This window comes from Tupaia chinensis, unplaced genomic scaffold, assembly GCF_000334495.1.
Source record: "Tupaia chinensis unplaced genomic scaffold, TupChi_1.0 Scaffold143763_1, whole genome shotgun sequence".
In the NCBI taxonomy this organism is placed as follows: domain Eukaryota; kingdom Metazoa; phylum Chordata; class Mammalia; order Scandentia; family Tupaiidae; genus Tupaia; species Tupaia belangeri.
Genome location: NW_006203612.1, coordinates 89,021 through 111,768, shown reverse-complemented (window position 1 = coordinate 111,768; position 22,748 = coordinate 89,021). Strand labels below are relative to the sequence as shown.

The window sequence follows — 22,748 nt, the reverse complement described above, 5'->3', positions numbered from 1 at the left end:
AGTGCATGCACCCAATGGAAAAACAAACCAGCAAAAATTCACATGACTCGAAGCAAAAAGACAAATGCCATAATTTTTTTTAATGGGAAAAGCACCTATGTGAACATTTTTTTGCAAAAACATAAATAATCAATGTGTATGTAAAAAGGTGCTCAGTATCACTAACCATCAGGGGAAATGCAAGTCAAAACCACTATGTAAAATCACTTCATACATGTTAAAATGGCTAGTATCAAAAAGACAAAAGATAATTAATGTTGCTGAAGATGTGAAAAAAGGAAATACTTGTACACTGTTAGTGGACATTTAAAATGGTGCAGTCACTGCGGAAAGTTTGGAAGTTCTTCAAAATAGCAAAATTAAAACTGCCATGCTATTCATCATTCCCACTTCTGGGCATATATCCAAAAGAAATGAAATAAATATTTCAAAGAGATCTCTGCACTTCCATATCTATTGCAACATTGTTCAATTCAGTAAAGTGAAATAAGTCAGACACAGAAAAACAAATACCACAGAATATCACTTGTATGTGCAATATAAAAATGTCTAACTGTAGAATGGTGGATGAAGGAGCTGAAGTGTGGGAGAAATGAAGAGATGTTAGTCAAAGGGAAAGGACAGAATTGTTTAGTTATAAGATGAATAAGTTATGGTAACTATAGTTAATAATAACATATTATCTATTTAAAAATTGTTTAGGCAGTAGATATTTTGTCCTTGTCCTCCAAAAAATAATTATGCAATATAATAAGTATGTTCATTGGTTTGATTATGGCAATCATCTTACAATGCATATGTATGTCAAATAATTATATTGTGTACCTTAAATGTATACAGTTTTTATATCCCAATTCTACTTCAATAAAGATAGAAGAAACACCATTCTAAGATCAATGACTCACAAAAATCAGTGACATTTACAGCATATTATATGTTCCTGTTTGGTATTACCTCTTCATATGAAATCTTATTGTTCCACAAAAACAACTGCCCACCCATGTTTAGTGAATTCTTATCTGATAAAGGGTGTTTTTCTTGATATTTTATTAGGCTTATAATTTATTGCACTAATCACTGAAGCAATTTTAATGTTAAAAAATGTGAAATAAAGCTTGGGTATCTGTGTGAGCAAACAGCCATGGAGAAGTGGGAGATTATGTGAGTGTATAATATTTAAGCCTTAAGAAAAAAATGAAAATGTTATATGCTTTTCCAAAAAGTGTTAATATATTTGCTTAAAATATACCTATAAAATAATGTGCATTTCCTATGAATATAGACATATTAGTATGATTTCCTTCTCAGGATAGTGGTGGGTTAGAGAAATGGGAGTATAAGAGACTTTATCCATGGGTAAAAGAGGGCTATATTAGATATGAATTTCTCCATAACAAATTATCTCAACTTAGCAGCTTAAAACCATACAAATTCATTATCTCACAGTTCCTGAGTCAGAGGTCTAGACAGATCTCAACTGGGTTCTTTTCTGAAATCTTACCACTCTGAAATTTTGATGACAGTTGAGGCCAGGGTTTTGTCTGAGGCTTGGTATCCTTTTCCAAGTTAATGTGATTATAGAAAGAATTAATTTTCTTTTAGCTGTAGAACTCATGGAGTCTATACCCATGAGACAATCAAGAAAGTATATCTCGGAAATTTCACCTTTTTATACAATGCTCACCTAATTAGATCATTCTCACACAGGACAAGGTCTTAGATTAACTCAAAATTAGCAAATTAGTAACTTAATAAAAGAAAGAGTAGTCTATTATATTCACTGATACTATGGTCAAGAGAAAGGAATTAAATAGGGCTTGTCCTGTCAAATTCGATAATATAATGTTTTTTAATTTTTAGTAATTGTATATCAAGCAGATAAAAATCAACAAATATGCAGAATATTTAGACCAACCATGGTGGTACAGCAGTAATACAACATTTTGTAATACTGAGACAATACGGAAATGTCTTGGGCTCACAACCTGAGGTCTCCCTGTGTATATCCATTGTAGCACAGTGATGGTCTTCTCTGTCTGAGGCTGAGGGTGGAATCATTGCAGGAGAACCCTCTATATTGCATGTCTCTTCTGTTCTTTGTATCCCCTTGAAATAAATAAACATAATTTTTTGGCACATGTACTCATCAGAGATAGAAAGAATAAAAATGAGAAATCACTCCTTCCCCCCAGGGGAGGGGGGAAATGGACATGCCACAATCACTTATCCTCCATTTTCCTCTCAAGATTTTGGGCAAACATACACATGCTCCTGATATGATTCTCAAGCAGGTGGGTACAGGATTTGAACCATGGTCATCTATGATGGAAAACCAGTGCCTTAACCACCATATCACTAGCTGGCTTCTGAAAAAAAATTTGAAAAAGATATATAATACCTGAACATCACTATTAATAGGGGGAATGTAAATTAGTACAGACGCTGTGGAGAACAGTATGAAGATTCTTCAAAGACCTGTAAACAGAACTACCATATTGTCTAGCAATTCTACTCTTCAGTATCTACCCAAAGGATAGAAATACACTCAGTCAGATAAACACTTGCACATTCATATTTACGGCAGCATTATTCACAATTGCTAAGACATGGAATCAATCCAAAGATCCAAAACCAGATGAATGGATTAAAAGGGGTGACACATAAACACTGTGGAATACTACTCAGCCATAAAAATTCAATGAGATTCAAGCATTCTTTGGCAGAAACTGAAAGACTGGAAGGCAAAAAAGCATGGAAAGCAACTGTGGATACTGGAGACAGTGTGGGAGAAGGGGAGGAGAAGGGGACAAAGATGTAGGGAATAATCAAGGGGGAAAAAATTCAATAGACAAAAAAAGAAAATTATCAGTTGATGACAATGGATATGGTAATTTCTTTGACTAGACTAACATACAAAGTATTCGTGCTGGGAAAATTTATCTTCAGTGTTGAATGTTAAAAATAAGAAAAAAGTAATTAAAAAAAAAACCCTTGATTTAATGAACATAATAGAACTCTACACCCAGTAATTGGAATATAAAAAAGGCTTTATAGACATGCAACACAAAGTAGAAACAAAAGGAAAAGCTGAAATTTACATAGCATATTGTAAAATAAAACATAGATATTATAGAAACCTTTATTGGTGATGAAGTGATAATTGTATATTAATGTTTCAGTTTACTAGAAAGATACAGCAATTTCAAACAATAAACCGAAAAACACAGTTACTAAATAGTGTAATAATACCAATAGAAATAAAATAACAAATTTATCATCATTAGGGATATTTTATTCAACACTTTAGTAACGGATATATTATATAGTTCACTAAAATCAACAAAAATATTTCAGACTTAATTAACAACAAATTTAATATGCCCACTCCAATAGAAAGTTATCTACTCTGCATGCTTCAATTATAAAATACACATTATTTTTAGGCACATATAGAATATTTTTTTTAAACTTACATATACTTAGAACCAGCAGATGGCATAATGGTTACATTACTGGACTCCCACATAGTCAACCAAGATTCGACTCCTGGATTCAACAGCTTAAAACTCATGCCAGGAGTGTGTGTGTGCATGCCCAAAATCCTAAGAGGAGAATGGAGAAGGGACAGAGGTGTTGCCATCCCCTCTGGGAGGGGGGAAGATTTCTTATTTTCTGTATCTCTGTCTCTGTCTCTTTAAGTGAGCATACATACCGTGTAGCAAATATCTCCCTTGGGAACGAGCAGTTAGTGTAATGGCTATGTCACTGGACTCCCACATAGTCGACCGCAGTTCACGTCCCGGACCCAGTGGCTTAAAACTCACGCCAGGCGCGCGTGTGTGTGTGTGCCCAAGATCCCGAGAGGAGAATAGAGGAGAAGGGATTGCGGCGTGGCCACCCCCCCTGGGGGGTGATTTCTCGCTTTCTATCTCTATGTCTCTCTCTGTCTGTCTGGTGAGCGCACGCGCCCTATAGCGAAAACCTCTCCAAGAAAAAAAAAATCTCCCTCAAACAAATAAACAAAAATCTTAGGTATACTAATACAAAAATGAAAAAAAATTTTGAAGAGGTTTTTGCTATAGGGTGCATGAGCTCGCCAGACAGAGAGAGAGAGAGACAAAGAGACAGAAAATGAGAAATCACCCCCCAGGGGTATGGCCACACCACAATCCCTTCTCCTCCATTTTCCTCTCGGGATCTTGGGCCCTCATGCACACACGCCCAGTGTGAGTTTTAAGCCACCAGGTCTGGGACGCAAACCGTGGTCGACTACATGGGATTCCAGCGACATAACCATTACACTAACTGCTGGTCCCAGAAAAAAGAAATTTTGATAAACTCTTAAAGAATCTATAAAATACACCTGAAAAAAAATGAACAACCTAATTAAAAGATGGGAAAAATAGCTGGATAGACAACTCTCTAAGAAAGATATACAAACAGCCAAAATGCACATGAAAAAATGCTCAACATCTCTTATCATAAGGGAGATGTAAATCAAAACCACAACGAGACACTACCTAACCCAGGTTAAAATGGCTACAAATAAAAAAATAAATAATAAGTGCTGCTGAGGCTGTGGAGAAAAGGGAACTCTCCTACACTGTTGGTGAGAATGTAAATTATTACAGACACCATAGAGAATAATTTGGAGGTTCTTCCAAGACATACAATTAGAACTATCATATGATCCAGCAATTCCACTCCTGGGTATCTACCCAAAAGACAGAAATATACTCAGTTGGGAAAACACTTGCACATCTGTGTTCATTGCAGCATAATTCACAATTACTAAGACATGGAACCAACCCAAATATCAAAAAACAGATGAATGTATTCAAAAAGTGTGGCACATATACACTGTGGAATGCTATTCAGCCATAAAAAAAAAAATGAAATCCTGGCATTTGATGAAGGAGAGACACTGTATGTCCCTACTTAATAATATACCGAGTGTCCTCACTCTATAACTGAAACTGATGGGCTAAAGGATGTACAAACACAAGAGATGGGTGTGAATGCCAGATGCCATGTGTGTGGAGGAGTAGGGCCTGGGGGGAAAACATTAGGAGGAGGGATACGGAGACAGCATTGTTGAGACAGGGAGGTGGTATGGTTATATTTTGATCAACTAGACCGGGGAGAAATGTTCACATATTGAAATGATCACCTTGTATGCTAAATAATGTGATTGAATGTATTAAAAAATGTTAAATAAATAAATAAATATAAAATAAAAAAGAGGAATGCATACAATAATGCTGCCTGACAAGGACTATCAATTGGGACAATCTTAGGCATGTATGGAGGAGTAGAATTAAAACACAATGGAAACAGAATAAGTATTCAATAAAGTATCAATAAATATCTACAATGTGTATTAAAAAAAAAAAGAGTATGATTATGGAAGATTTACTGCTAAGTGAAGCAAACCAGACTATGAAAGAGAGGCATTGTATGTCCCTGCTTAATATATACCAAATGACTTCACTCTGTGGCAGAAACTGAAATATTGAACAATATAAAGGCATGGAGAGCAACTGTGGATACCAGAGACAGTGTGGGAGGAGGTGGGAAATGGCAGAGGATGAGGAGGAGGGAGTCAAGGAGAAAAAAGAAAGTGAAACAGTTAAGCACAAAATAGAAAAGTATTTGTTGACAATTGTATGTATAATAATACCTTTGACTGAGCCAGTATGCAGTCTATTCTGAATGGGAAAATTCATTTTGTTTGCTGTACTGATACATAGTGAATGACTGTAAAAAAATTAATATTTTCACAAATAAAACTAGGCCCATAACATTTTAACAACAAAATCTGCCACATTTTAAATAAAGAGATGATTCCAATTTTATAAATATTATTTCAGGATAGAGAAAACACAAAAGCACTACCAATTGATTTATTATTTTTTAAACCTGCCATTTTGAAGAAGACACAAAAGAGGTTCTTCTATGACCTCTAGTGATCTGAAAAGGATGAAGACATTGCAAAAATCAATAAGGCTGTGGTTGAAATGCAAACAACTATAACCTGAGTGTGAGTAAGAATGGTATTGAGGAAAGAAAATAAGGTGGAAAATAGAGAGGCAAGACATTTATGGAACACAGAAATGGATTATTATTTGTTGATGATAATGTGTTTTTCATCCTCAACTGGACTGGTGTAAAACGTATTCATGTTCAGTAAATTCAACTTACAAGCTAAGTAATTTATAGTGATTAAATGGATAAGATAAATTTAAAAAAAAGAATGATATTGAGGATCTCCTATAAGTTACTATTAACAAAGGAATTGTTGCTGGAACATGAACACATAGCTAAAAAGGAGACAAAAGAGAAAGAAACTACAGGAAATATTTAACAGACATAAGAATGTAAAGTTCTCTGTCGAAAATGACATATGTGGTAATATCCTTGATTTGATTGTTGCATACTGCATGCATCTTTTGAAAGTCATATAGTATGTTAAAGAGATGTACAATAATTAAATTTAAATGAGAGATCATTTATAAAGGAAATAAAAGGATCAGCAGGGGACATGGAGGTTAAGGTGCTGGATTCCATATAACCAACCCTGAGGTTCAAGTCCTGGACCAAATGGCTTGAAAATCACACTGGGCAGTGTGCATGTGTTCCCAAAATCCTGAGAGATAGATGAGAAAGAAAGGATTGTGGCATGGCCATCCTCCGTGGGTAGTGATTTCTCATGCTATCTCTTTCTCTCTCCCTCATTTGGCTCTCTCTTGTTAGTTCACACACCCTATATAACAAATTAAAAGAAAGGAAAGAGGAGAGAAAAGAGGAAAGGGACGGAAAGGGAAAGTAAAGAAAGGAAAGGCAAAGAGAAAGGAAGGAAGGACAGATGGACAAGCAGGGGGAAAAAATGAAATCTTAATTCACTGTGAAATTACCAGAAGCTTCTAAAAATCTAACAAGTTCTTTAAAAAGATTGAAAGCATAGACTTCAACACCAAAAGGTTTTCATTTATAGAGAATAATGTTCATGGTGTATTATCTTATAGAAAAATATAATGAAAAAAAGATAAGAGAAATCAATTTACCATGAATATATTTCTTTTGTCTTTCTCTCTCTCTTTTTTTTTTTTTGAGAGGTTTTTGCAATAGGGTGCATGTGCTCACTAGAAAGACAGAGAGAGACAGAGAGATAGAAAGCAAGAAATCACCCCCAGGGGGTATGGCCACACCACAATCCCATCTCCTTCATTCTCCTCTCTGGATCTTGGGCATGCATGCACACGCACCCGGCGTGAGTTTAAGCCACCGGGTCTGGGACTTGAATTGCAGTCGACTACATGGGAGTTCAGTGACATAGGCATTACACTAACTGCTAGTCCCACCACGAACATATTTCTAAAAAAAAAAAAAAAAAGAGACTTCCTCAAAAAGAATTGATAGCAGGGATTCAGACAGAATGTTGTACACCATCATTCATAGTAGCATTATTCACAACAGCCAGAAGGTGGGAACTATCCAAATAGGCATCAGCACAAGGATTAATAGATAAAACATAGTATATACACATAATACAATATTAAAGAGAAATTGAATTCTAATAAATGTTACAACATGGATAAATCAAGAAAACATTATGCTAAGTGAAATAAGCCAGACACACTAAACAAATATGGCATGATTCCATTTATGCAGAATAACTAGAACATGCAAATTCATAGAGAAGAAAAAATAGAAGCAATGTTACTAGGGCTGTAAGGGAAAGGACATGGAAAGTTATTTTTTTTAATGAGTGCAGACTTTCTGTTTGGAGCAATGAAAAAATTTTAGAAACGGATATTGGTTGCTAGGTCTGGGACTTGAACCACAGTCAATTACGTGGGAGTCCAGTGATGTAACCATTCTGCCATCTACCGGACTCAAGTCAAAGAGGTTTTAAAACTTAAAAAGTTTGCAAAGTAAAAATGTTACAGTAAGCTAAAGTTAATTTACACATAAAAAAATTTCATAAATGTAGTTTATCCTACCTCTGGAGTATTTATAAAGTCTACAGGAATACACAGTATGCCTTAGGCCTTGACCTTCACTGCCCACTTACTCACTGACTTACACAGAGTAACCTCCACTCCTTCCAGGTTTATTGTTAACTGTCCTACACAGAAGTATCATTTTACATATTTGTGCTATATTTTTACTGTACCTTCTCTACTTCTCATTATGTTATTGTTATAATTGCCAATAGTGTTCAGTAGAGACAAAAGCTATACAGGTTTGTAGCCTAGGAGCAATAAGCTATACTATATAGTCTATGTATGGAGTATACTACACCATCTAGGTTTGTATAAACGCACTTTATTCACACTCTATAATATTCACAAGATTATGAAATCATATAATCAAAAAGAAAAATAAATGATTTAATATTTAACAACTAAATAAAAACAGTACAATCTGCTCTAAAGTTCTCAATTTTAAGAAAATTAATAAGGAAGCACTTGTGAGGCTGTGATGAAAAGGGAACTCTCTCATACTGCTGGTGGGAATAAAAATTAGTACAATCACCGAGGAGAATGCTATAAAGTTTCCACAGAAACCTATAAACAGCACTACCATACAACCCAAAAATTCCACTCATAGGTATCTACTCAGAGAATAGGAAAAACACTTACACATTCACATTCATTGCAGCATTATTTATAACTGCTAGGACATGGAATCAACCCAAATGTTCAACAACAGACAAGTGGACTTTAAAAATGTGGCACATACACTCTATGGAATACTACTCAGCCATAAAAAGCAATGAGACTCTGACATTTTATAGGAAATGGATGAACATGGGAGATTTAATGCTAAACAAAGCAAGCCAGACTATGAAAGACAGGCTTCATATGTCCCCACTTAATATAGCTCAATGTCTTCACTCTATAGCTGTAACTGAAAGAGTAGGAGGTATAATAGCAGGGAAGGCTACTGTAGTTTTGAAAGACAGTTATGGGGGGGGATAATAGGGCATAGGGTAATAGGGGGTGGGTGAGAGGGGTTCAGAGACAAAACAAAGACATTTACTAGAAACGAAAATGAAAAGCTATCTATTGACGATGTATATAGTAGTGTCTTTGATTTGACAAATACACAAAGACATTTACTAGAAACGAAAATGAAAAACTATCTATTGACGATGTATATGGGAGTGTCTTTGATTTGACAGATATGCACTGTTATTTGTGCTGGGAGAAACCGTGTTGTGCACTACATTGATGTATAGTGATGAAATGTAACTTAAAAATTATTTTAAAAATGAAAACCAACAAGGGATAGTGTTAATGTTCCCATCTTGGCTCTTTCCAAATCTCTAATCAGCCAGTCTACTTGTTACGCAATGCAAAGAAACTATATAGATCCATTCTAAAACCATCTTTCCTTCCACATGAACTAGCCAGCCAAATGTGCTATCTTTATTCTCACTTGTCATTTGAAGGATCTCCCTTCATTCCTGGGCAAGCCACAAGAGGAGCTAAAATGCAGCAGCCATACGTTTTAGTTCGCACCAGTATTACTCTGCAGAGCCATCAATATACAAAGCTCACACTGTTTCCTTTTTTATTAACCAATTAATTTCTCATAAGGCTTTAGGGAATGAGTTGAGAGAGAGGGAAGTTGTGGAGGACATGGTCTAAGAAGGTATGACTGGATTCTGATCCAGCTGCTTATATTGCGTATTAATGCTTTCTGTTGGCTAACATCTGTTTGGACCCATTCTTGTACGAATTATTATTATCTCACTATGTAATGCTAATGTGCACCTAAAGTAATATAATTCACTAAATCAGATAGTATTCAGTTCAGGATGTCATATGTCAAATTCATCACCATGGCAGAGTAGCAAATTGTTTTACAAAAAATGGGTGTCAGCACAACCTATATTTAAAAATCTTAGGTGTTTATATTGTCATTTTTTTAAAGAGCTTGGCCGAGTCCCTGTATGCCAGCTCTGTTGCCGCAGACCACTTCCAATTCTAGACTATAGGCTGAAGCGTCATAGTACTTATATTGCAGATGGTATTGTTCTAGACTTTATTCAAAAAGAGGTGTATATTTTATCTATAAATTGATCGGAGCAGCTCACCACAGGTTGTTATGCAGTGCCTTCCAAGTTTAATTAGGCCTACTACTATCAAATCCAAGTTTCTGTGCCTGACATTTGCAGTAATGTGGATATCTGAGACACCAGAGTTTAGTATAAAGAAATGTTTTATTCAAATCTGGGGACACCTCCTGAAAAGGTGGGAGCCAAAGCCAAGTCTCAGATGCATGTGGTTAGATTACTTCAAATAGTGGCTTTAAATGGTGGTTTTTAAGCTTAAACAAGGCCAGGTGAGTGAAGAATGCTGGACAAACTGCAGTCTCTGTTCCTGATAAGAGTCTCAACTGCAGATTTTGAGACACAGGCAATTATGCATCTCTATCCCTGTTGGTTTTTGCAACACAAGCTCACAAATTGTTTTCTCACAGCTGACTTTCTCCTACAAAGAAAGAAACATTGTGCTCAAGATATGCTCATTGTTACCTTTAGAATACCAACATGCTGAGTCTTATCAAGCTACTTACTTGAATGGAGTAAACTGTTACCAATTATAGCTTAAGGGAAAACAAAAGAAAGAAAAGTTTGAATTTAGCCACTAAGAGGCAGAAGAGGAGGTTTCCAAACATTGTTTGTCTTTGTGGTAGACACTGTAAAGTGCAGCAATTTGTTTTTTGCTTTAGAAGAGATAGTTCAACATGCACCCAACAATAAACCTTAGAAACTTTGCATATATGACAGGCTCCTGAACTTTTATGTGATCTATAATGTACTCTACTAAGGCAATTAGGGTCCTTGGTATTTTGTACTCACCAGGCCTGAGGTGGGATAAGTAAAACTACAAATGTTTTGACTTGACTTCCATCAAGAGGAATCTAATTCCCTTAACTTTAAATCCAACCAACCTTAGGAATGGATTTAAATAGAAGTGATGTAAGACTTCCAGGACTAAGTTTGAAGAAATCCAGGTGTCCTAAAAGTTTTATTTAAGTTCTTTGCCCAGAACAAACCTAATGATAACATCTTGCTCTGGACCCTCCTCTAGACTTCCTGGCACCAAGAAAAAGGACCATCCATTGCAGATGGCATCACAAGAACTTTTCTGGAAAGCTCCTGAATTCCTACTCTTAAACTCTCACATTGTCACATTCTTGACTTGCCCTTTAATCATGGAGATGTTTCTTAAAAAGCCTTGTACTTACTACTTTCCTGCTTAATATCTTCCATAGCAAAGTTTTCCTCCATCAAATCTCATCTCAGAATTGGCTTTCTCTGTGACAAATAGTCAGGACTGGGCTTTATGTCTGTCCCTTAACATTCTACAGCCTTAACTGAGCTCTCAGCTGATAATCAACCTTAATTGTCAGTCATGGGAATGAGCCATCTTGGATATATAACCCAGTCAGGTTTGTGTTTTTTTTTTTTTTAATTGAATCATTGTACAACTTCACAGCATAAAATACGCTTATTTCAAAGCATACATGTATTGAATATCAATCAAGTCAAAGATTTGATGTACATCTTCCTCAAAAGATAACTGTCTATTATCATGTTAGATTTTCAAATGCCTAAATCCCCATCCAAAATTTGAAAGTAACCACCTGATACATTTAAAGTCAGAAGTACATATAAAAATTATTGTTTTAAGCCATTAAGTAATGGGTTTTTTTAATGTAGCAACTGACAGAGACACGTCCAATTAGCATATCACAACATCATCAAATATTGCCTGGGATATCATCACTATCACACTATCTTCCGATTGCATTATGATAGAAGCAGGAGATTTGGCAAGGTCTTGATACAAGAAATAAATATATACTTATGTTACAGCCATGTGAGAGCAAAGTAATTCTGATTTGCCTTAATTATATTGATAGATTAAAAACTGTATTTTCTAGATAAACATCTTCATATAAAGTATAAGAGGCTATTCTTTGCTAAAGAAGATTCAAGAGATAATTAACAAAGACATCTGATTACATGTGACATAATCTATAGCATATGTTCTCAAAATATGTCCCCTTGATAACTTTGAATATGGAAAGACTTATGTATGACACAAAAACATGTCACAAAAAATTAACAGCAGACATTATGTACATTTTAAATCTTTTACAAAATTACATTTTAAAAATGCAAATTCTGACAGGAAAAAAAATATCAGAAATACATAGGACCTAAACAGTACTGTTCATACCAATAATTGTTTTTCTTTGTCTCATTTTGTTTTTCTATATAAAAAAGAAACCCAGTATCAAGATTGGGAAGAGAAAAAAGAATATATCTCTTAGTGTAGAGAGATGACAGGTGGGTGGAGGGGTGGAGGTAGGAAAAGGGTAAGCCTTGAAAGGAAGAGTGGGAAGGGAATGTCATTAAGGCAACAAAATATTCTCTGTAAAAAGAGGAGTCTCTACAGCCTTGGAGATGAAGGCAGAGGTAGCCTTCTCAGTGGGGTCCTCCTCTCTCGGCATATCCGGGAAGGAAATGGCAGTGTCTCTTCCTTCTGTGGCAGCCACTCCATTGCTCACTCAGGATTACCTTCTTCCTTATACAGATAAGAGTGCTGCAGAGTTCGGAAGGCAGAGATTCGCTTGTGTGGGTTAAAAGTCAGCATTTCCAGCAATAGTTGTGCTCAGGTCTCCTCCATCTAACGCACCACTGACTGCACCGGGCGGGGCACTCTGGGGGAAAAGGTTCCTCAGGGTAGAAAGACATCTCAGGGCCAGTCACTCTCTGGAGGCAGTCCAATTAGGTGAAATATTTTGCTCAACTGGTCAGCTTCAGAATTTCCACAGAGAAGGAACATATCTGCAAAGATACAGCCAACACTCTACATATCCACAGGTGTTGCACATGTAGACTGCAGAAGAACTTTAGGGGCATGGTACCAGAGTAACAACCACAGGTGTAAGTGCCATCTGGTAGCTGTAGATTCTGGCCAGGCCAAAGTCAGCTAGCTTGACTGTCCCACAACTTATCACCAGAATGTTCTCTGGCTTCAGGCCTCAGTGAACAATGCAATTGGCATGAAGGAAATCTAGGCCTCTTAGAAAATGGCACATCAGATCCTTGATGGTCTCCACTGGCAAGCCTGGTGGGGATGTCTTGTCCAGATATGTCCTTAGGTCTTGGTCTATGTGCTCAAACACCAGGGTCACCTTGATCTTCCATTCAGTTCAAGAGGTGCCACAAACATCCATCAGCCTGACAACATTGGGATGCTCAAAAGCCTCCAGCTGCCTCAATAAAGCCACTTCGTGAACTGTGCTGATGGGAAGGCCCCCTCCAGCTCCTCCTCCATTGGGGACTCTAACACTTTTGAGGGCCACAAAATGGCCACTGTGGGGATCCTGGGCCTTGGGCACGGTCCCATAGGCACCAACACCAATTTCAGTCACTGGCTCATATTGAGAGGTAGCCATTCTTAGATCTGGGGAGACCCTCACGCCAAGCTGGGAGCTACAAGGGCAGCCTGCTATCGGGGCCCCAGAGCTGCTTCCTGAGGCGCTATACACCCCAGCTCAGTCTGGAGCAGCTGGATGCTATGGGCCCATACCAATAATTTTTAAAAACGCTTTCAAACTGATAAGAAAAAGAAAGGAATCCAAACTACCCTCTCCTCAAAATAATAGTTGAAAGTCATCAACAAGCATAAATCCATGAAGGAAAAATAAACATTTGAAAAGATAATCCTATCAACAATTAGAAAAAATAATATTAAAAGCCACAAATACCATTTTACACCTTCCAGAATAGCAAAAATTAAATGTATGATAACATTAAGTATTGACATGAATTTGGAGTAACAAAATAGTTTATAAACTGTGAGTGAACATTTAATACAACCATTACTTTCATAAACAGTTGGTAATTACTTTTTGCTAGAAGTGGAAGTTGAAGCGTGATGGCTAGAACATTAGATTTGATTTTTAACACATTGGGTTTGAGCCAGGTATAAATCATCTATGTGGAGAAGTTGAAGAAGGAACTGAATATAGAGGTCCAGTGTTCATCAGAATTTCTTGTCCAGCAACTCAAGCATAGATATCATCAAATGTAATGATGATTTTTTAAAAGCTGAGTCTGAGTTAAATAATCTAGTGACAGTAGATAGAGAAAAGAGGGAGATGAAGGACTATGACCTCTGGCACTTCACTGCTTAGTTGTACGGAAAAGAAGAAACCAGAAAGATTAAGATACAACACTAAGGAAAGAAGAAGCCTAGTTGGGACCAGCAGTTAGTGTAATGGCTATATCGCTGGACTCCCATGTAGTCGACTGCGGTTCGAGTCCCAGACCCCATGGCTTAAACTCACACCAGGGTGCATGTGTGTATGTGCACAAGATCCCGAGAGGAATTTGGAGGAGAAGGGATTGCAGCGTGGCCATCCCCCCTGGGGGGTGATTTCTCGCTTTCTATCTCTCTGTTTCTCTCTGTCTTCCTGGCGAGCGTATGCCCCTATAGCAAAAACCTCTCCAAGAAAAAAAAAAAAAAAAAAAAACAGAAGAAGCTAAGCTAAAGTGGTGTCTCTAAAGTCAACTGATATAATGTTTCAAAGAAAAATGACTTAACCTCTGGTAAGAAGAGTGATAATGTGATCACAGGATTATAGAAGTAGCTTTGATGATATTAGTGTGGTTTCATTTCATAATCTTAATGATTTACAGCGATAATAGTTTTATTATTTTTATATCATATATTATTTTTTACATTTAAAAAATAATTTCTTCCATGATTGAGAGAGACAGTACACTTAACAGGTCTTGATGCCACGATCCACCTCCATCCTCAGCCAGTCCTGGACATGGGCATGCACATGCCTGATGTACTCAGAGCGATCTCTGAGTGTGAAAACTTCCCATGCGGGTTAGCCTCACAAAGCATCACATTTTACCACTTAACTACTATCTGACCCTCACACGTTATTATTGCTAGGTAATAAGCATGTTAAATTTAAAAATAATAATAAGCTAAAATATATATTGTGAAAGAAAAACATTATAGCACAGAGAAAAAGGGAACTTGTTTTGTCAGGTTTCTATAGAAAATAATCTAGTACAGAAGGAAATAAAGGAAGGAAAGAAATGCATCATAAAATATAAAGCAGAGGAAGGAGAGCAATACACTAACAGCTTGTCCCCAGCTCTAGAAGTTGTATAACAGATTTGCTACCAAATATTTATTACTAGTACTTAACCCAAGAGAAATTGGTAATTCATGAACAGTGTACATTTGGCAAAACATTATATATTTTGTCTTTTAGAAAATCATGATATGCTAAGCCATATATAAATAACCAAATTTTTCCAAATTTTTTAGGAAACATGCTAAAATTCTTTACAACCAAAGCTACCATGTTAATGTACACACAATAAAAATGAAGTCCTTCAGGTTTATTCATTTATCTTAATAATACTCTAGAGGGAAAATATATATATATATGATTTCCTCTTAAAAATACAAGCTCATTTTGAAAACTTTACCCTGAAGAGAAAATAATTCATTAGAAACATTTCCAAACTTGTGTTTCCCTTTGTATTAACATAACAAAAGTCCATAAAAATTTATCTTTTGTCTTAAAAACAGCTTTCCCGGTGAGAGAGTAAATTAGACTTCAAGATAGAATTTCTGTGCCTCAGTCCACATTTAAAAACGATAAGAAGTAGTTATTGTTTTCTGTCCCATACTTGCAGTAGGATCATAACAAGTAGAGAGCACCAAACATAGATACCACATATCAAGCAGCACAACGAGATTGTTTACTCATTCATTAATAAAAATTAACAACATAGTACTAGCCAAGAGATACTTCACTCTGCCTCTATTATATCTTTTTCTACATTTATTAAAGAATATAATGGACTCAACCATGCTTACTGGAATGGCACAGCAGTTCAGAATAGCACAACATTCTGCAATTCTGGAAGCCCCTAGAAGAGACTGCGTTCTGTTCCTGGGTCGATACAGGCATGCACATGTGCCTGTGATCCTGGCTGACTGAGAAAGGTTGGGGGAAGGATCATGGCATGAGCATTTGTGTTTGTATATCCTTTAGTCAATCAGTTTCAGTCATAGAGTATGGACACAAGGTATATATTAAGTGGAGACATACAATGATTACATACTTGACCTGTAGGTGATGTTAGGGATTACTTCCTCAAGATTTATGTGTTTGTTTGTTTGTTTGTTTTAGAGATTTTTTTGTTTTAGGGCGTGAGTGCTCACCTGAGAGAAACAGCCAGGGAGAGGGAAAATGAGAAATTATCCCCCAGTGGGATGGCCATGCCACAGTCCCTTCTACTCCATTCTCTTCCGAGGATCTTGGGCATGCAACACATGCACCCCACACGATTTTCAAGCCACCAAGCCTGGGACTCAAACTGAAGTCGGCCCTGTGGGAGTCAGAGATGTAACCACTAAGACATCTGCTGCCTCCCACCCAAGTTCTATTTAAATGTACGTCAAGGAATTATTTCAGAAGAAAGCAGGGAAGTTTTTGCAGTGCCTGAAGGATGTACTGCTATCCTCCAGCTAAGTGCAGGAGATAGAATTAGACTTAAACTTTGGAATCATTTTCTATATTAAAACGGCTAGCGATAGAAAAGAGAAATGCACTTTAACCTGTAGATATCATATAAACTTGGTCTGCATATACCTCAATCTGAAAGAGCACTTGTTTAGATACATTCAAAACTCCTATGTATTTATTTAAAGTGTCAGGCTAATAATTTTACATAATTATGGCCAAAAAACTGTGGTTTTGTAACTTTTAGTCACATAAGCAGCACATAAATGGTAATGACGTGACATAAAAACATATTTTTAAGGTAGCAACTCATTCCTTCCATTATCATATATCTTAAAACTTAAAAATATCATTATCTACTTCAGTTTTTCTATTCTTCTATTGTATTTAAATGGTTCATCCAGTAGAAATTTTAACAAAATATATTATGGAGCAAAACCATTTTTTTTCACCAGAAATGAACATTTATTCAACTAAACTTCCATTATATCAAGATTAATAATTCCTATGTATTTAATGATTTATTTAGTGCCCTGTAGTTATAAATTTCACAACTAAAATATCACCTTCTAAATTGATTTTTCCTTTGGTCGACCATGTGGGAGTCCAGCGCCCTTATACACCATGCCACCTGCCGGCCCCCACTTGTTTAATAATCTTAGGGCAGAGTATGAACGCTGTGGATGGAAATGATCAATAAATTAATTGTTTATGGAAATGATCAATAAATTAATTGTTTTTATTTACAATGCAATAGTGAATGTTCAACTAGTAATTGTCTTCTGAAATAATGAAACCTGTTAGTGCATATCAATGAACTTGAATTTCTATAATTATATGAGCACAGATGTAATTACCTGTTAATTATCATTTGTTCAATGTTTTATCATTAACTGTGTTGTCAGCTTTAAGAGTTTTGTATATCTACCTATGTGTGTGTGTGTGTGTCTAAATATATATGACACATGCACTTGCTGGAAAGAGACAGAGAGAGGAAAGTGAAAAATTACCGCCCAGAAGGATGGCCATGCCACAATCTCTTCTTCATTCTCAGGATTTGGGGCATGCACACAAACATGACTGGTGTGATTTTCAAGCCACCAGGTCTGGGACAAACCATGGTCAGCCATATGGGAATTCAGTGCCTTAAAATCATGCCTCCTGCTGGCCCCTAAGTGTTATACATTTAATTTTGTGGAATCTCCCTATTTTTTTAGTTTGTTCAGAGATTTGGGGCATAAATGGATACTTAAATTATTGAACGTTTTTCTGTATTTAGATAATAATATGGTTTTTCTCTTTAATTCTGTTGTTGTGGAAAGGCCAGGCAGCAAATAAATAATCCATGAACTTTTAGAGTATCCCTCATAAAATTGCAATTTACACTGTAAGATTTTTCTTTTAACAGTTTTTTGAATAATTTAATAAATGGTATGGTAGTACAAAATTACTGAGACATCTAATAAATCATATTATATATTTTAAAATCATAATATTTTAATTAGTAATGTTTCAATCATATATCAGTATTCCTAATGATTTATGAAGTATAAAATTTTAGAAAATAAGAGTGATTTGAAGCTGTTTGTATAAATATCACTTTTTACTGAAGATATCTACAGTAGAGACACAGAAAAAAACATTTAAGATATTAACATGGCTATGAATCTAGAAAATTTAAAGGAAACGATATGATAGGTAGCAGATTTGAATGCTATAGCCTTAGAGGAAACAAAAAGATATTCTCCCTCCTCTGACATGAGAAAGCAAACTGCTTCTGATTATCTTTGCTGATAGGTGGGAGAAAAGAGGTTTTAATAGCTACATAATGGGTGCAAGGAATATTTTGAAATTCATCCAATAAAAAATCACAGCTGAGACTGGTATCTCCAACTGTAATAATTCATGATCATTCCCCAAGATTTTTCTGATTTTTTGACAAACAGGAGAACTCAATCTACTCCATCTTTTAAGTCTTCATTGGTGCATCTAAACTCTTTAGTTTCCTCAGGGATATAATATTGACTTACTACTGTTCTACTTCACTTTCTATCTCTATAACTGAATACCACAGAAGAGATCATTTGTAAAGAATAGATTTATTTAGCTCATAGCTCTTAAGGCTGGCAAGATCAATATCAAGACACTGGCATCTGGTGAGGGCCTTCCTGCTTCTTCATTGCATGGAAGGAAGTATCAAATGGTGAGCCAGAGCAAACGTGTGTGACAGAAAGCAAGGGAGAGCTGCTTTTATAACAACCACTTCCATGATCATCTATCAACGCAAGAATGGATTCGTTTATTCATGTGGGGGTTACACCCTCATGACCTAATCACCTCTATTCAGACATACCCATTAATTAATTAATTTTTTATTTTGAACTTCTGACAAAAATCATATGCACTTGATAGAGAAAGAGAAAAAGGAGAAAAGAGAGAGAAATCAATCCCCAATTGAGTATGGTCACACTGCAATCCCTTCTCCATTTCTCCACTTTGTTGGGATTTGGAGCATGTACATACATGCACAAGGCATGTTTTCCAAACCATTGGAGCTCAGAGTCAACTATGTGGTTGCCATGTGGTATCCATTTCTCTTAATTACCAGGTCACAGGGCTGGCCCCATAGCCCCACCTCTTAATACTATTACACTGGCAGTTAAGTTTCAACAGCAGTTTTGGTAGGGATATTTAAACCATAACAACTCTCTTGGGGGTTAGCAGAGGTGAGAGGGTCAGGAGTGGGGATGCAGTGGAGACAAGGACAGACAGGAATTTCACAGCCTTATTTAACATTCTCAAGCCTGATGACCTTGGGTTCACAGACCATGAAAGTAATTTTGGAATTCTTACAATTAGTATATTAATTCTTATTCTACATTCTAAGGATGGTTCAGTGGTAATATAAAACACAAAATGAGATAGCTTTGATCTAGACTTCCACTTATCACCAGGCAAAACTCCACTTATTCAAAATACGCTTGGAGGATATATGTCCACATTGTATGGTCGTTTCTTATGGACCCAATATCAATCACAAAGAGTCCTACAATTTGGGGCTTGCTCATGGTCTACTTGTTAAGGCAGCCAGATCTCACATGGCTGTGTGATTCAAATCCAGAACCAGGGCCAGCAGGTGGCATAATGGTTGTGGCGCTGGACTCCTACATGACAAGCCACGATTCAAGTCCCAAACCTAGTGGCTTGAAAATTACTTACTCTGGGCTCTTGTGCATGTGTGCCCAGAATCCTAGGGGGGAAATGGAGAAAAAGGAACTGCAGCATGGTCATCTCCCACCTAGGGAATGATTTCTCACTTTCTCTCACTGTCTCTCTCTCTCTCTCTCTGGTTAGTGTGCGCACCCTATGGCAAAAACGTAAACAAACAGATCCCAGACTGTACTTTGAGAAACACATTGGGCACATGTGCATGAATGCCCAAAATCTCAAAAGAAGGAAGAGATGGAGAAGGGACTGCAGTTTGATCATTCAGCATAGGAAGTGCTTTCTCCTCTCTCTCTCTCGCTACATCTCTCCACCTATCTCTGGTGAGTACGCATGAAAAAAATAAATTAAATTAAATTAAATAAAGAAGATTGCTACAAAGTGAATATCTCTGGTGAGTACGCATGAAAAAAATAAATAAAATAAAATAAAATAAAATAAAGAAGATTTCTACAAAGTGAATTGGCTTAATGAAAAATAGGTAGAAAGCTATAAATCTCCTCCAAGGAATCTTAATTATGTTAATGCCCAGCAGATCTAGACTTTTTCTGCATAATTTAGGGAAGTAGTCCCTTGGTAGGGGTGTGTAAGTGTGTGTGTGTGTGTGTGTGTGTGTGTGTGTAGATATATAGATGTAAAGAGAGAGATCTATATGTTTATTGGCTTTTTATACATTTATTTCTTTCTTGAAATTGAGAGGGAGAGAAAGACAGAGAGAGAGAGAGAGACCCACAACAGGTCTCATACCACAATGACGTTACTCGACTTCTTCATGAGTCAAGATCAAGGATATCTGCATGCCTGGTGTGTCCAAATTGAACAGGGAACCAGATCTGTAATCCTTCACATGGATCCAGGATCGCTGAGCAGCATGTGTCTGCTGTACAAGCAAGCTGGTCCTATGTACATGACTTTACAATTCTAAACACTTTCTAGGTTTTCTTTTCAATATGTTGTTTTTCAGAGATGAACTGACATGAAACACTTCTTAGTTGAGAGAAAAAAATGGCCTATAATAGGTTAAATATATACTTATTCAATATAATAAATATATGTATTTCCAAGGAGAATAAAGCCCATTATTGCACCTTTTTAGAGAAGGAAAGTATTGTTAATTCATACATTTAAAATAATTGATGGTCTACAAGTGGTAAAGCTCTATTATTAGTGTTGGTGAAGAGCATAAGGGATGGAAGACAGACATGCTCTTGACATCATTGAGTCTACATTTTCATGTAATAGGATAAAATAAATGTTGACAACAACAAAAAAGATATGTTTATATTATGAGAAAGTCTATGAAAAAATATAAGGGTTATAAATAATAACTAGAGTGGTTTTGGGTAATACTAAACTTAGGGTGGCCAGTAAATGCTCCCTTGAGGAAGTTACCATTGAGCTGAGACCTGAGCCATGAAGATAGTAAAGATCTTAGAATATAATCATAAATATTGAGACTACTGTATCTATTTAGAAGCTCTACAATTTAATTTACTAGACATGGAGCAGTGGGTATATTATTTAACCTCTTTGTCCTACTATCTTCTAGTCTGTAAAATGAGAATATTCATAATAACCAGCAAATGTGTTAGAATTAAGTTAATTCATATTAGAAACACTCCAGAGAAAACAGAAAGTACAAAGGTATGTATAAGAAACAGACAGAAAAGCCTGTAGGAAAAAGTACTGTGAGATAACTCTAAAGATCTGAAAAGAGGACTTAAGTACATAAGCATTGGAGACTAAGAAGACTCAGAAATTTACTATTCAAATCCATCGTCTGAAGATAATGCACTGTTGGGAACCAGCAGTTAGCGTAATGGCTATGTCGCTGGACTCCCACATAGTCGACCGCGGTTTGCGTCCTGGACCCGGTGGCTGAAAACTCACGCTGGGCGCGTGTGCGTGCGTGCCCAAGATCCCGAGAGGAGAATGGAGGAGAAGGGATTGCGGCGTGACCATCCCCCCTGGGGGGTGATTTCTCGCTTTCTGTCTCTCTGTCTCTCTCTGTCTGTCTGGCGAGTGCACGCGCCCTATAACGAAAATCTCTCCAAAAAAAAAATAAAAAAGAAGATAATGAACTGTTGAATTGCAAGGAGTGTGGTTACCTGTCAGCACCTTAATATCCATTTCAGCTCTTCAGCTAGTAGGATTGTCTCAGCTGAAGTCCGAGAAAGATTCTAGTACAAGACTAGCCATATCCATCTCCACCCTCTGTGGGACTCTTCTACTAAGCAACTATTACTCAGAAGCAAGCTATTGGGGGATGCACAAACAGTTTTAGATCTGCTTTGTCCTTTCTTTGCTACCCCTGCCCAAACCTGTTCTTACCCTCTTTCTTTCAAAGGTATTAGTCTCTCCAAAAACCTTAACATGCCTAACTCTATCTCTACAAGGATACAACAGACAGAAAAAATCATGACAATCACTTACATTTCAGTTTAAATTTAATGAGAAACCACTGATGATCAAATAATGTCTTATACGGAAAAAATATTTTACGGTGGAGGAGTATAAGTACAAAGACTACTTATGGAAAAGACTACTAAGAAATTGGCCTGACAATAATAGCAGAGGCTTAAGTTGTGGCAGAGGAGATGGAGAGACATATTAATACAAATTCATATTTCTCATTTTTAAGTTCCAAAGGGCATATCTACTCACCAGATAAGGAAAAAGAGAGAGAAAGAGAAAAACCTCCCCCCACTGGAATATGCTCATGCTGCAATCTATTTCTTCATCCTGTTGGGATTTTGAGCACACACATGTATGTCTAGCATGTTTTCAAGCTTCCATATCTGGGATTCAAGCTATAGTCATCCATGTAGAATCTGGCTCCTTTAACTTTAGGTTATGGGGCAGCTCTAAGTACCTATCTTAAAGCTAAAATAACAAGACTTGCTTGGAATCTTACGTGAAGATCAAGGAAAGAG

The 22,748-nt window shown here is 36.5% G+C and overlaps 1 long non-coding RNA gene and 1 pseudogene across 1 annotated transcript in view; both read right to left on the bottom strand.

The window, feature by feature from the left end:
- The window catches only part of LOC102502504 (uncharacterized), a 486,787-nt gene that overhangs the window by 379,240 nt on the left and 84,799 nt on the right, over positions 1-22,748 (bottom strand). The gene's annotated exons all lie outside the window — the stretch shown is intronic.
- On the bottom strand, positions 12,588-13,509 carry LOC102502074 (cyclin-dependent kinase 4 pseudogene; annotated as a pseudogene).